This window comes from Falco punctatus, assembly GCF_963210335.1.
Source record: "Falco punctatus genome assembly, chromosome: Z".
Taxonomy (NCBI): domain Eukaryota; kingdom Metazoa; phylum Chordata; class Aves; order Falconiformes; family Falconidae; genus Falco; species Falco punctatus.
In genome coordinates this window covers 82,850,310-82,866,061 of record NC_137586.1, presented here as the reverse complement: position 1 = coordinate 82,866,061, position 15,752 = coordinate 82,850,310, and the positions used below count along the sequence as shown (strand labels likewise).

At 42.1% G+C, this 15,752-nt stretch overlaps 1 protein-coding gene across 6 annotated transcripts in view; it reads right to left on the bottom strand.

Moving 5' to 3' along the window:
- HAPLN1 (hyaluronan and proteoglycan link protein 1) overlaps positions 1 to 15,479 on the bottom strand; it is a 65,908-nt gene extending 50,429 nt beyond the window's left edge. Inside the window, exons 1-2 of one of the 6 annotated variants that reach the window (XM_080372569.1) lie at positions 13,497 to 15,479; positions 13,062 to 13,248 (exon numbers count right to left, since the gene is read on the bottom strand). The gene's annotated coding sequence lies outside the window, so the exon portion shown is untranslated. The other 5 variants (XM_080372570.1, XM_080372571.1, XM_080372568.1 and 2 more) reach the window with 5 other exon arrangements.
- Positions 15,480 to 15,752: the final 273 nt, after the last annotated feature.

Sequence of the window (15,752 nt, the reverse complement as noted above, 5' to 3'; positions counted from 1 at the left end):
ACACTTCTTAAAGTATCGTTACTACTGTTTGCCCAAGTTCCTATGGGCTTTCCTGAAACTCCAAGGTCATAAATGTCCTCTCCCACATGCTAAAACCTTGAATACCCTAAATTCTCTAAAATCCCTGATATTTTCTTATGCTATAAATACTCAGCTTAAGATGTGAGCATGGTGTATAGAAACTGGTTTTAATATCAAGGTATCTTGGGAGCGTACCTTAAGAGCATGCAAAATGGTGCCCTGGCCCAGTGCTCCTTATGAAATAAATATGCACAAAATGGGCTGCACTGACTGGGCTGAATAAAAGGAAAACAGAGGAAAGTTTGACATGGGTGATGTGACATACATTTCTAATGCATTGATTAAAGTCAAGCCTCTTTGATATGTATGCTATCAAAGGTGGCTCAGGGTTGTTGCTAAGACTATTGGAAGAGACATGGTCTCACCCGGTTGTTTGCCTACGCCAGAATTAAAGAGAAAGAAGGCTGATGCTGTTTCCACTTTGGAGGGTGACTGTAACAGCGGATGCTACTGTAGCAAGAAGTTACTGCTGTCCTGGAGATGGCTGCACACCTGCCTGCCAATGGGAAGCAGTGCACGAATTTCTTGTTTAGTTTTGCTTGTGTGAGCGGCTTTTGTTTGCCTTACTAAACTGCCTTTATCTCAACCCACCAGCTTTCTTGCTTCTACCCTTCCAGTTCTCTCCCCCATCCTAACGGGGCAGTGAGCAACCTGCTGGGTTGGGCCAAGCACATGGTTACACCATGACACAAGAATACCTGTATCTTCACAGCATAACTGTGCGGAGGGGAAGCTTTATCATCCCGTTTTTATAGATGGAAGACCAAAAGACTAAGGGCTCCCAACCTATGCAAGGTCATGCAGGGATTTAAATCTGAGCAAGGAATTGAAACTATGCTTCTCAAGCAACAGTAAAATATCCTCAGAGTAAAATGCCTTAACTACTCAGTAATACTTTCTTCCCAATTGCAAGTAATACATAATTAAAAGATAACAATTAATACCTGTTTTCAGAGGGCTGAATCTCTCGTGATACTGTGTTACACTCTCTCTGCTAGTAAAGCATTCAAACAACAAGGAGTTAAGATGGCAGTAGCGATTCCCTGCAAGCCCAAGTCTCAGTCTCAGGGGCAGGGAGATACAAGCAGTAAGATGCTGGTCTTCAGCTTTTCAATAATGGTGCCTGACTTACAATCATACTAGAATTCCTGCAGCAGTGAAATGATAAACTGTATTACAAGGATACAGCCAGCACTAACTTATCTATCCCTAATGGTGTGGTTTGTGCCTATGGGCTTTTGGCTATCCTCTACTGTAATTTTATTTCAGGAGGAAAGCAAAGGTCAGCATCATAGGCAAATCTGTTGGCTCATTCCTCACTGTCCAAGCAATACGCTATATGGAATATATCTGAAATCATTGTGAGATGAAAAATAACACTTCCAAAGGCTCTTCTAACACTGAATCAACCATGAAGTACCCATAGCTTCCTGAGTCAGTCTAGGGATGCTGATCAGTTCAGTGCCGGAGAATTACATTAAAGGTCAAAGCCAAGAGCAATTAAGGGCTGCATGACAGGAAATTGAAGAGTCAACTGGGAAACGGTGTAAATGAGCCCTGTGTTTTCTGCACATGGTCTTTCTTCGCTTCCTTCTCTAGATTCAGCTAAACACAGTTTTAAGAGACTTGTTCAACACTTGACAGCAGTCATTACCACACACAGAAGGGATAACCTTCTTCTTCACGTCTCTCTGTTCCTGTCTGAGGAAAAGCAGTATTGCAATTTTGGTATTTTTTACCCTTTCTTCCCCACTACCTTTGCCCTTCTTCCCCTTTCCTTGAACAGCATCGGGAAATGCTGCTAAACTGGAGGTTTGGCATCATTTTGTAGCATCTCATCCTTCTTTATTCTTGTGCTTTTGTATACCCAGGCAGCTAAGAGAGAACCCATAGCATAGCCCTTTTAGCTACAATCAATGACTTTTTCTCTCTTCAGTATTCTGAGTTTAGATAACACATGAGCAAATATGAATTTGACCGTAGCAAAGAAAAAATCAGAGAATAGCTGAGGTCGGAAAAGGCCTCTGGAGATTGTCTAGTCCAACCGCTCTGCTCACAGCAGGGTCAGGCGGAGCAGGCTGCTTAGGTCCTGTTGGGTTTGGACTGTCTCCAAGAATGGAGACACTTCCACCATGTCAGGGGTAACCTGTTCCAGTGTTCAATCACACCCCACCCCCCAGTTTTCACTTATGTTTAAACAGAATTTCTGTTATTTCTGTGTGGGTTCGTTGCCTCTTGTTTCTGTCACTGGGTGCCGCTGAGATGATAATGCCTCTTTCAGTCTCACTGAACCCAATGATACAGAGAATTGCTAAACCAAATCATGTAGTTAGGACTCCAATTTACTTCCGCAGTTCACATATTCAAGATTTCCATTGTAAGCGCAAAGGCCAAAAAGATTTTTCTTAGTGGGAGTCAAGACTTTCATCTAATATTATGACTTTAAAACTGATGACCTAATAAAACAAACCCACAAAATGTTATGAAAATGCAAGAGTAGACTGTTATGCTTTCTAGGCCACCTGCCATGCTTAGGCTTCCATGACAGAGAAATATGAACCAAATTCTCCTTGAGGTAAGCCCACACGTATTTCCTTTGTCCTTACTGAAGTCTGGGAAGAGCTTATGTACCTACAGGGAACCAGAATTGCCTTTTAATTTCTTTTTTCAGATCTGCAAGATTTCCTAAAATGACAATATGCATCCTAAAAACACGGGAATAAAAAGTTACAGCTGTTGACCAGCAGAGTGTTCAATTTGTCCTTTTGTTCTTATTTATTTACACACTGCACAGTAACTGAACTTGCAAACTTTTAATTGCAAAAGAAGAGGCGTGCTCTTGCTTCTGGTTTTCTTCCAGACTACAAAGACCATCTATAAATTTCCCTGAAGTAGACACAATGGGACTGTGACTCCATTGCCAAAAGAGCTCTTGCTCATAGATGGCATTTCTGTGGACTTAGAACACAGAAAGCCAAAATTTATTGAACCAAGATCCTGGATTTCTAATAACTTCAGGTCATAGTTTAGGGTGTATTCAAGACTGATACAAGAAATATGCTAAATTGGCTATTTGGTGTCAAAGGAACTCAAAGATGGTGTGCTTCCACATTGGAGACCCCCATCTCCCTCTCTTTAGATGTATTTGTTAGGGTGAGCTCTTGCCCTCCAACATGTGGTCTCCATTATTACACTACATCTGTAAGACTTTATTTAACTTTTATGTGAGAAATTCAATATAAACTGGGCAGTTGGTACTAATATATATATTTTTTAAAAACATAAAACCTGTAAATCATAGTTCCATGGCAGTTTCTGGAGTAATAAAATAAAAAATAAAAAAAAAAAGAATCAATGAATATCATTGTCTGCAAAAGGAGGGTTGTTTTCTGAGATTACTATTTTGCATGCTGGAAGTCACAGAAATAAATATAGATTTGCTGAAACTCATAATCAGCTAGAAATAAAAAGTCACATTTCTCTAAAATAATGTCAGGAGAAGGCTGAAGTCCAAACAAACAAACTGAAGTAATTCAGTAATGGTGCAGTTCTGAACCAATGTTCCTCAGATAGAATAACAGAATCTGCATCAATCATCAAATGCACCAAAAATAAGTCACCCTCACCATATGACTTGACAGAATCTATGTCTCCTGGTCTGAAAATAAATGTTCGTGCTCTCCCTTGACACTTAACAGTGTTTTCCATAAATGTGGTAGCTTTAATTTTCTGATAGATGGCCATTATTCCTTGCCAATGTTCTATTCAAGTGACACCTCATAATTCTCTGCATATTTTTTGCTGTTTGATATTTCTTGAAAAACAGTGAATCTAAAGTTTCTATCAACTTGGTACCTAAAATGAATAACTTGGAGTGGTGATATGCATAGGTGAGGATGCTTTCTTTGTCTCAGGTTTGCAGTACATGATTAAAAGTAAGTAATCTCAAGTCCCATTTACCCAAATGCTATTTGAAGCCAGACTGGACTGAAATGTATCTGCGAAGATAACATATTTGCATTACTAAATTCAAGAACAAAGATTTCTATTCATGAGCCACAACTGTGAAAACTTATTAACCTCTTCAGATTTTGTTAAATCTTCTGCTTGTTTAGATATCAACGCGTCATAATTTTCAATAGTATTTCTCCCAAGCAAAACTGTCAAATTCAGTAGAATTGTAGAAAAGTTGTCCAATAGAAAGCCAAAAGGAGTCACCACCTTTATACTTCTATCCATTTTGTCTAACATGGTATTGAAAACTGAACCAATGGGACTTTACAAGCTTTCCAGACAACCTATGTCTGAGCCTTCTCATTTTTTAGAAACCTCTTTCTCCTGTCTCTCTTCCTGGAATATGCACCCTGTACTTGTCCTTTTCTCTGCTACAGACATAGGGACCAGATGATTTTCTTTATCTTTGTAGCTCCTTTTTATGATTTAAAGACTTATGATTACACCTGTCCTTCAGTGTATTCATCTTTAGGCTAGGCTAGGCTAGGCTAGTTTTTTCAGCTGGTTCTTCCAACTCATGCTTCCTAGAATCATGGAATGGTTTGGGTTGGAACGGACCTTAAAGAACATCTAATTCCCACCCCCCTGCCATGGTCAGGGACACCTGCCACCAGACCAGGTTGCTCCAAGCCCCATCCAGCCTGGCCTGGAACACTTCTAGGGGTGGAGTATCCACAGTTTCTCTGTGCAACCTGTTCCAATGCCTCACCACCCTCACAATTCATAATTTGTTCCTAATATCTAATCTAAATTTATCCTCTTTCATCTTCACACCATTCCCCTTTGTCCTATCGCTACACACCCTTATAAGAAGTCCTTCTCCAGCTTTCCTGTCATCCCCTTTAGGTGCTGGAATGCCACTCTGAGGTCTCCCTGGAGCCTTCTCTTCTCCAGGTTGAACAACCCCCACTCTCTCAGCCTGTCTTCACAGGAGAGGTGCTCCAGCCCTCTAATCCTCCTTGTGACCCTCCTCTGGACTCACCTCAACAGGTCCATGCCCTTGTCATTTTTATCATTTTCTTTATGACTTTCTTTTTTAGCTGGCCTATACAGCTCTCAACATGCAATACCTGGCACCAGAACAAGCTCAAATGAGAACTTTAACCTTATCCACCTTTGTGGATTGTTTTTTTTTCTGCCCCAGTTTGCCACATTCTGTTGAAAAAAAAATTTCCCCATTTTTTTCTGCCATTAGAAAAGAACATTTTAACTTTAAAGCATAGCTTCCAAAATAATTTAATCTCTTCCTATTTTGAATTTTCTAAAAAAATTAAGCTTGTTCCATTATCCGAGTTACCAACAAAAATACTGAAGAGTTCCAAAGCTGGCTAGCCCTGGCAGAATCCCATTTGCTATGTGTTTCTATTTTCACAGTGAGCTATTGGTTTCCTAACCAAGTTTGAAAACACGTCACACTAGCTTTATCAAGGCAGTATCTTTCTAGCTTGTTTATGATGATGTTATACATGCCACTGTCATTCCCCCCCTCCTAGGGGGAATGCCCTACTAGATTTAAAGTTTTTCTTATTGTCTGATTTGATCAGAGTAAGGCATACATTAAAATGTAGATGCAATCAGATATGGAGGTTGCTTTGGAAAAAAATGTAATAGTTGCATGCTTGTCTTAGCCTGCTCATGGGGAAAAACACAATGAAATGCCTGGAAATTGGAAGCAACAACCCATTCACTGGCTAAAAGACCAGATGTTGGTATTAAAGAGAACCATTCAGACACACTGACAAATGTTTTATTATTCTTTTGAACTACTCTGAGAGATTTTTGGTTAAAAATTGCATTTCGTCCTGCTGGACTATCCATGACACATCGTTGTTTATTTAATTGCACAGCACCTCTGGCTCCTGTAAAGACATTCTATTTCTACCTGCTCTTTTCTGCTTTTTTGTATTTTATGTTGTCAGAATGAGACCAGCATGTCACACATCTGAAGCGCGACAGTTTTTTGTCTGGCACATGGTTTACAGGCTCAAAGGAGCTGTGCTGAAAGACATAGAGCCCCTGCAGCAGCCAAGTGCTTCTATCTGTCTCCGACTATGTGCTCCCTTAAGCAGGGGGCATAAGGGACCATGTCACTTCAAACCAGCCCACGGAACAGTATCATCAGGGTGCCATAGCAGGCACCAGCCACGGGATAAATGGCTCTGAACATGGTGCCTCTTAGCCTGGCAATCAAATGTGTTGATAGCCTACTTCTTTAGCAAAAGCTAAAGCTGATCTGTTGACTTCTGTGTCTTTTCTCATTTGTAACGACATTTGAGAGAACACATCTGCAGTACAATGTGGCCAGACTATAATCTGGTTTACCAAGCCTTTTAATCAATATTTAAAAGAGTAAAAATTTAGTAGACTGGAGTTATCTTTACCAGTAATAACAGCTGAATTACCATCATCTCTATTCACTGTGCCAGCTGGGCAAAATCTGAAAAATGCCTGAGACATCAACATCTTTACTATCTCTCATTGGTTCTTGGCTCACAAAGTTGACCATTAAGTTCCAAAGTACATCAAAACTGCATGACATGATATATGTGACCAGACACACCACCACATGCACAACCAGACAAACACACAGTCACTGCATTAATACAGTTTTTAGAATCATCTAGATTGGAAAAGACCTTTAAGATAACAGAGTCCAACCATAGTTTATTTTGGTACACCAGTGAAAACGTGTTCTAATCAAACCAATCAAAGAACAAATACAGCAACATCTGAACCAAAAACCCAAACCAAACAAAAAAGATCTGCTTGCCTGCTTGACTTGCTAATAAAAGCTGAATCAAACTTTGCACACCTATTTGAAATCTGTATTATCAAAGCTAGTAAAGAAACAAGTTACAAAGCCTCAGCTAAACTTCACATTTTACTTCAGACATTTGAAATCGAGAAACACAGTTTATCTGAAAATAAAAATGTCCTCATTAATCTTTCAGGTTATGCATGAAATTAAAACCGCAGTTTCACGACTGCATATACAGAATCTCGGGTTTTAGAAAATGGGGAGCAAATTATCTCAGGCAACAAGCAGCGTGTATCAGAAGGGGGCAGCACCGTTACGGACTGCTGTGGTTGCAATACATGTTCCACCGCAATTAAGAGTAAAAGACCTACTGCCCCTACAGTAACACTATTTTTCTCTGATGTGACTTACAAATCTCTTAGTTGGGCCCAACAGTATAATGTTTTCACAGCTATTACAAAACAGTAAAATTTGCAATGTGCTTTTCCCTTTTCTAGGCAGTATTTTTGCATCCCACTCAGGCTTGGTTTTTTTTTTTTTTCTTTCGCTTGAAAATACATTCATGGGGAAAAAAAAACCACCACACAGACATTTCGGGGCATAGCATGTATTTTCTCAAATATTAATAAATAGATGAGTAGTTACTCAGTTCCAGTTGGAGAGTTTGGGAAGTTATTTTAGCAATTAAAAGTTTTTTTCCTACATTAATCTAGATGACCTCCAGAAGTCCCTTCCAACCTTGACCATTCTGTGATTAACCATGTACTTCTACACAGACATTCCATAGGTGCACGTCTTGATTCCGCTATGCTTTGTAAGTGTGCAGTTTTACTTAACACTTTATTGACATCATTGAGGTACTATGTCTATAAAGCTAAAGAGATTTGCAGGTTAGGACCTTTATGTACTGCTTTTGGATCAGCCATGTGTGGTATTATGGGTGCCATTCTGCAAAGAGCTGAATAGTTTTCTTCATTGAGCCCTCTCTTGAGTTTCTATTGATTTCACTGAATTACTAATGTAAGTAAAGTTGCTTATGTATTGTTTTGTTGGATCAGAATCTCACAGTGCAGTGGTACTGTACCGTGCCTTTTGTGTATATGATCTTCCAAAACGCAAGTGCCAAGCACTGATAGCCACTAACTAGTGGAAAAATGAATCAGCAGTTTTAAAACAATGGAGGGTAATAGTCTGTACACTAAAATCTACAAATCAGCAGCAGTGTGCCATTTTACACAATTGATTTTCAATCACCAGGTTCCAAAAACTACATTACACATTCTAATAGGGCATGTGAGCATATATACTTATATATTTTTATGTATACACATACATACGCATAGATGCACACAGACTGCTTCTTCTCTATGTGTATAGGCATTGTTGTAGGAAAGGAATTCTGAATGTAAAGAAACATTAGTCACAACAGATGTCAGTATACCTCATGGTACAACGCACTAACAAGTTATTGATACACTTTAGATGATGAGTTACCAGGTACCATGACATAAGCAGTGTAAATTAACATGCACAAAAATCCCAACCAGATCCAAATTTAATACCTCCACTTGCAAAAGAAGAGTCCAAAAGTGATCAAACCAAATGTGAACCACCTCTAAGTAACTTTTCCTTCTTTTTCCCCTGGTGCAATTTGGAAGATTTGTTTTCTACTACTAAGATTTCTGTCACATTTCTAATCTAACCTGTCTCCATTGCCCATATGTTCCTTGTAGGCTGCAAGCATTTAAAGTAATTTGGAGATATTATTAATGGAAAGCTGTCTCAAGATAATGGTGTTCTGCTATTAGATAAATGCCAAAATGACATTTTTTGAAGCAAGAGTCATATAACCAGGGATGTTCTTCTAGTCTCACAATTTTATATCTATTATGCCAGACAATTAATGATGTAGATTCTGCTGCAATATTTGATGTGCCCTGCTCTAGGAAACAGCAGTGACTCTCTGTGCCAGGGACACCAGTGAAAAGCTTGCAAGCCTTGCAAAGACTCTCATTAATACAGTCTGGGTCGGGCTCCATTAGCAGCTCTTGTGATGCACAGTACCAGGCCAGGCAGAGCTAAAAAGAAAAGTAGCCACCTATGAAGCATAGCACCAAATTGATTGGCCCATTTGCTGGTGTGGTATTTCACCTTCCTAGACCACCATTTGCAAACTTTGCCTGATTAATGGAAAAGCAGATTTCCTTCTCATTAAGCCACTAACTCATGCGTCATGTTAACAACTCCTGAGAAAAGTTTTCAAAGTAGCCAGTACAGAGTACCGCTCTGTGACTTCTTAATGAATGTTTAAAATGTTTGTTTTCAGAGCCATTGATCATTTTCAAGACTTCCATTCTGTTGTGCTAAAAAGAAACAAAAAAAATGTGTTTTCAAAGCTAAGTGAATGAGAAGGGCACCGAAATTGTTTGTTCTGCTAAGTGTGATGTTGCCGTTTGATTTACTGTTCAGACAGTGATGAAAATCAGGAGGAAGCAAAGCACAGGCAGCTTGACTTTGGCAAGCATTTTAATACCTCTTTGCCCAGTAGCCATTGTTGCACTTACTTGAAAACTGTGGGATCAGAACCACAGATTCAGCACTTCATTTAGGTGCCTAGGAGATGACTGCAGTGGAAGTTGCGATGATGGTGAGATTTTCAAAAAACATAGGAAGTGGCAGCATATATGCTGATCACATAGCATAAAACCAGTCACAAAATATATCCAGATTACAGTATGCCATCTTAAAACCTTGTTGTTTCATGGGATCCTTTAGAGCTTGCACATGAAGATCTCCTACTGAATAAACAATCCGGTAGACCAAAAAGCAATTTTCCTGTCCCTAATAAAGAGAAAGGACAGTCTAGATGTAAGTGTGTGTGAGGTCTGAGAGAGCAGGAGACAGATGACATGCATAGAAAAAGAAGATAGAGAGGATTTATGATCTTTTATTAGCCAGCTGAAATAATTTGACATTTTCTTTGTCTGTGCGTATCATTGACAAAATATTCAGGGAAAAAACAAAACGGGGTTTAACAAAAGCACATCCTATGTGATCAAGGAGTTTTGGAAGGAGCTTTGAAATCCTTACTGCTGAAAGTAGCTTCTCCTCCCACAATATTTGTACAGAAATCTCTTTACTTTTACAGTAACCGCTCAGTATGTTAGACTAAGTGTTAATTTTTAGCTATTTGTTACGGAATGATTTAACAAGTCTTTGGAAACAGATATGAGTGGCAAATTACATTAAAAGCTGAACTGATTTTTACCAGATCTAATAGGCACTTAAAACGCAGAAAGAACTTCCCCTAAAAATCTGAGGGGGAGGGTGCAGAATCTAGCTGATAGCTTTTAATGGTAGAACCGAATAAAACTAACCATTTACAGTTAAGCTGCACCTGGATTAGCTGCAGATGTTCTGAATAAAAGAAAAACCTTTTGAAAGACGTCTTGCAATGTCCACTAGGTGGCACACAGTGACCATGTTTAGGTCGTCTTGGCTCCACAAAACCTCCCATTCATACAGCAGATAAAGAACTGCATTATTAATTTATACCACTGCATCCACTCTACACCTAATATTTGTTTAGCCAGCTGCTTCCTCTAATCCTCCTTAAACACCATTGATTGAAATCCTGAGTATATTCAGCCTTTTTTTTTTACCCCAAAGAACATTTTGTTACCTACAAGCTACAAGCTGCCTTTTCATGTGCAGTACTGTGTACTACAGTTACTAACAGTGGAGACTGAATGTCTAATACTTCCTCACAAGCAACAGTAGCAGCTTGCCATATGAAAATAATCTTTTTCCCAAAACTTTTCATTTTCTGAGTGTTTTAAGTAATGAAATACACTGTCAGGTTTACAATGAAACAGAAATGCAAAGTATTTCAACTTCCAAGGATAGTTTAACTACCGCTTCAATGAAAAGGCAAATGAAAAGCAGAAAACATTAATTTCAGTTCTCACACTTTAATCCTTGCAATGAATTAGAAAACTTTGAATATATTTAAATGTGAGCAATTCCAAAGTCACTCTTCACTTGAAGTTCTCAAAACGCTTTTTAAAGATTGGTCAATATTATTTCCAGATTTTTACTGCAGGGCAAGGAGGTTAAATGACTTGATTAAGGAAGTATTGATAACAGTTCTTTTGGCTCCAGACTGTGAGCAATAGTGGACAAAAATATTTCCTTTAGTCAATATCAGTATAAGATCAGAGAGGTTGGGGAACTACAGTTCTTCTTATCCTTTTACAAACTGTGAAAACAAGGGTGCACTGCAGTTTGCCGCAGAATCCCTCCACCCTTCTCTAAAATCTCTCCCCTTCCAGTCCCAAGCCTATGTACAACTTCAGGGATTTTTTTTAGTAGCTGCTAGTTGTATTAACTATGCTAACTGAAAATGAAACTGAGCCCACTACTTTTATTACGAAAGGATGCTTTGCTGTGAATTACACTGTCAGTCATGTCTCTGAAGAGGACATTGCTGTGGATAGTACTTTCCTTCATAGTGAACCAGGGTTTTTTTTCTCTTTCTTATTGAAATCTGCTTATACATTCAGGAATCTTATTAGAAAGAGAGGCCTTTTGGCACACTTTCAGTGCAGACCAGCAGTGTCTTGATTATGACATTGACTTTTTTTTTTATTACTTAACTTGAAAAAGCTGCTCTCTGCTCTCTACAAAATTATTTTTCCCATTTTGCTTTAACTGTTGTGTTCAAAAGTATCACAAATTACTGTTTTTTTCTTTCTGTTCCTTTCTGCATTCTTCCTTCCTCCCTTTCCCCTTGTCACTAAATGTGAGACAGGTAAGTACACGTGGGTTAGGGTTTCATATAATGAATTCAGAGCAACTCCACTTAGCTATGCTTTACAGGAGTTGAAGATCTGCCTTCATTAGATACGAAAAACCAGGGAAGCATGAGCTGTCTCTTTGCAGCACGAGAATTTGGCATTCCATGTGACATGCCTTGGCATGAGACTGCTGACACCTGGTTCCCTCTCCACAGGAGCCGATAATAATTTTTCTGTTTATGATACATTTCTCCATGTGCTGAAAATACTCTGTCTCTATAAAATGTTGATTGAGCATGTGTGTATCCATAGTTACACAGCCTTACTGCATCTATGTTTCAGCTACCACATCATACATATTCCTAACAATGTTTTCCTAACAAAACAATAGGAATCCTTCCAGATTGCTTCTTTCCACATTTAGGCACTAAAACAGTCTTGCTAGCCATTAACACAAATGCATCGCTGTTAACAAACTACATGATTTTCTTGGTCATATTGCCAGGTTCCCAGAGTCTATGTCAATTACATGACATCACACAGCAACATATATGGCAATATTTTCTGCCCCAAAAGGTCCTAGCAGTAATGAATCCCCTTTCTAATGATATACAAATCGCAATAAACCTCTAATTCAAACATGCAAAGGCTTTCCAACCCTTCCTATCTAACCCACCACACAAGCAGTTCTGCCATGAAAACATTCTGAATGACATATTTATACGCATTTGACCCCAAGAAACAAACAGCCAGTAAAATGATAGTTATCATAGCCATGGACCAGCTGATGTGCAGATACACATTCGAAATGCTGTGGCATCCTAACTTTCTTGGTGAGTGGAGATGATGCAGAAACTCATGCCAAATGTTATTCAAGCTTTCCCTGACAATAAATAGCCAAATACGACATCAGTATGTAAATTATCACATCTTAGCCAAATTTTTTTACTTCTAAAGGGATGGTCAGTACTTTATGCAAAACTACTTCCAGCCCCTGAAATCGTTGCGAGGTCTACTGTCCTCCTTTTCCTATGTCCTAAAAACTGCTAAAAGCATCTGACTGGATGGACAAATCCCTCAAGAAAGACAGATCCCTGTGAAATGTATAATCCCATAGGAGGAAGCCACAGAGCAGAAGTATACAACTTTTGTCTTTCAGACAGAATCTGCAGTTGCAATATGATCTCTCCTTTGGTAACACAGAGCACTTAAAAGTCAAACACATTGAAGTTAGCCAGTTTCAATCCCTCTTTCGCCCTTGCCCCCCCCGCCCCACCAAATTAGATAGCTTCAAAATCCCTTCAGGGTAGCCCTGGAGCTGGTGCCACAGACATTGCTTACTGGATTCCCATCCAACTTTTAAAAAATAAAGAAGTAAAAGCCCTTCCCAAAAGTTTGATCAGTATTTTTACCTTGTGCAGAGCTCCCGAGTTGAGATGCTCTCAGAACTCTCCAGCAGTTTGAAACAGAGGACAGCGAAGTGCGGAGGAAGCTTTTGGTGCTCACCTTAAGTCAGTGTGTGCGTGTGTGTGCCTATGTCCCGAATGTCTCTTTGTGGCTCTGGGTGGCAGAGGACCCGATTCAGGGAAGAGAGAGCCACTTTCTCACCGAGAGGAAAAGAAAAGCAACACGTCATGAGTTAAGTACGCCTCCAAGATGTCTTAATTACAGCTCAACGTGCTTTCCATTCAGACCCCAGGAATGGGAGGAAAAAATAAACCCCCACACGCGGTTTCTCTCTCACATGCACCCACACCCACCCACCCGCCCCGTCACAGCACGCTGCCCTGTCCCCCCAGGTCGGTCCCTGTCCTCGCCCCTTAGGTCCAGCCCTCCGAGATCCGCACCTAAAAAAGCGTCTCACAACGCACGCAAGTCCCGAGCTAAAAACTCCACGGGGCTAAAAAAAAAAAAAAAAAAAAAAAAAAAAGGAAAAAATAAAACAAGAATTTGGTAGTGTTCCTTGTGAAGGGATCGTTGAATTTAGGGATTTAGGGTGTGTGACACCCTGAGAAACATGATACTTCTGACCACTTGCCTCTGCTCGCTCCCACCCCCGCTGCTTATTTACCCCCCACCCTACCATTAACTGAGGGTGGGAACTTCGTTTCAGACAGGGAGAAAGTGATGCATGAAAGGCGGGGGATGTGTAGTGGGGTGGAAACAGCTGGACCTAACAGGATCCCGTTGTGTTTTTGTTTTACCCCAACTTCCAATTGAATTATTTATCCAGGAAACGAGCCCAGGTTCTCTTATTACACCCCAAATACAGAACACGCGTTGCTCCTGGCACTGGCATCACAAAACCCTACAGTTTGGCAACCGTTGGCCCCAAGCCTTTATGCAATTTCTAACCACCACCTCGGGTGAAAGTGCTCCTCCAGCATCAAACGTCTCTGGATTATGGTGCATTTCACATCGAGATACACAACCCCAAAGGAGTCTGCTAAACCCCATGCAATATGTGGCTTTTTTTTTTTTTATCCCCCTATATCCCATGCCATGAAAAGCATGCACATTAAATGTCACCTCTTACAACTGCAGACAAAAGGTGCTGCCGTTGTTGTATCTCTAAATGTGCCTGTTATTTAAAAAACAAGCAAAAACCAAAACCCCAAACCAAACCATCACAGAAGAAAGCAAAGAAGGGGGGAGGGGGAGGGAAAGGCTAAGCCTTGATAATGTACTACAGGTTGGCACACTGGGACCCAAATAATACTACTAGACTTGAAAGCAGGTGTAGTTGCTCTTCCTCTCCTTCAAAAAAAAAAGTAAGGCTCTTGATTCCTGATCTCCCAACAGCTGTACAAAATGTATGCATGAATCCTCAACCTGGTAATTAGACAGCACAGGTAACCCAGGCAACTTGGTTTTGCAGATTCATTTTATCCCTTTTTGCCCTTTCTTCAGTGCTAAACAGAAGAATGCCACGGTGTCACATCCACTGCAACTTTCCAACGTCATTTTTCAGCCTGGACCCTGCTAAGCTTTTATCGTTGCGGGTGTCAAAACTCTCAGCCCGCACCATCAAAAGAGGCTGCAGCTCATCAATCCCACTCCATCAGGAAATGCCAGAGCCTGACACATCCTGGTGCAAAAGCACATCTGAAGACACTGGCTTCACCAGTCACCAAGCAAGGGGTCAGCCACTGCTGTGTGTCATCAGCCACTTCACAGCAGACCCCACTGGGAAGGCAAAAAACCCCACCCACCCAACCCCAACCAGGGCTCTGCCTCGAAGTATCAGGGTGTTGGTTTGCAGTCATTATTACAAGTGAAAATAGAGAGGTACCACGCATCGCTGCGCTGTAGGATAACGAGGTGCAGGTGGCCACCAGCGAGGCGTTTGGGGTGCCGAGGTCGCACGGGGGACGCTGGGGACCGGGTCCCCTCCGGCGCCTGGCCCAGGCCCACGCCCGGCCCCAGGCAGAACGCCCCGGCGCCGGGCCGCGGCTGCCCGCACCCCTCGGGGCAGGGGTCCGCGCTGAGGGGTGTCTCAGAGAGCCGGGCGGGGTGGCCGGGGGTGGCCGGGGGTGGCCCGGCCTGAGGCGGGGCCGCGCCGGCCCCTCCCGCCCGAACAAAGAGACGTTTCTTCCCGGCGGCGGGTGACCGGCCCGCCCCGCCGCCCCGCGCCTCCCGCCAGCGGCCTCCGCCGGGGAGGAAGCGGCCTCACATTTCAATAACAGAGGGGGCTTTGATGGGGCACGGCGCGAAAACACACCTCCGGCGGCGGCGGGGAGCGGGGCCCTCGGGGCGGGCCGCCTCCTTCCCGCCCGGGCCGCGCCCCGGGGCCGTGGCGCGGAGGGATACGGCTGGGCGAAGCGCCGGCCTGAGGCGGCGCGGAGGGGGCTGCTGGCCGCGAGGGGACCCGCCACCGCCGCTGCCCGTCCGCCTCGTCCCCCCGTGGTGGGGCTGCCCGCAGCGGCCGGCGGCAGAGGCGCGGCCCCGGGGATGCGCGGCCCCGCAGCCCCTCGGCGGGTCGTGAGGCGAGGCGCGGGGTCCGCAGCTCCTCCGCTCCGGGCAGCGTGGCTAAAGCCACTCGGAAGGCCCGTGCGCCGAGTTTGTCCCGCTGCCGTTATTTTTCAAGTTGCTTACTTCCCCAG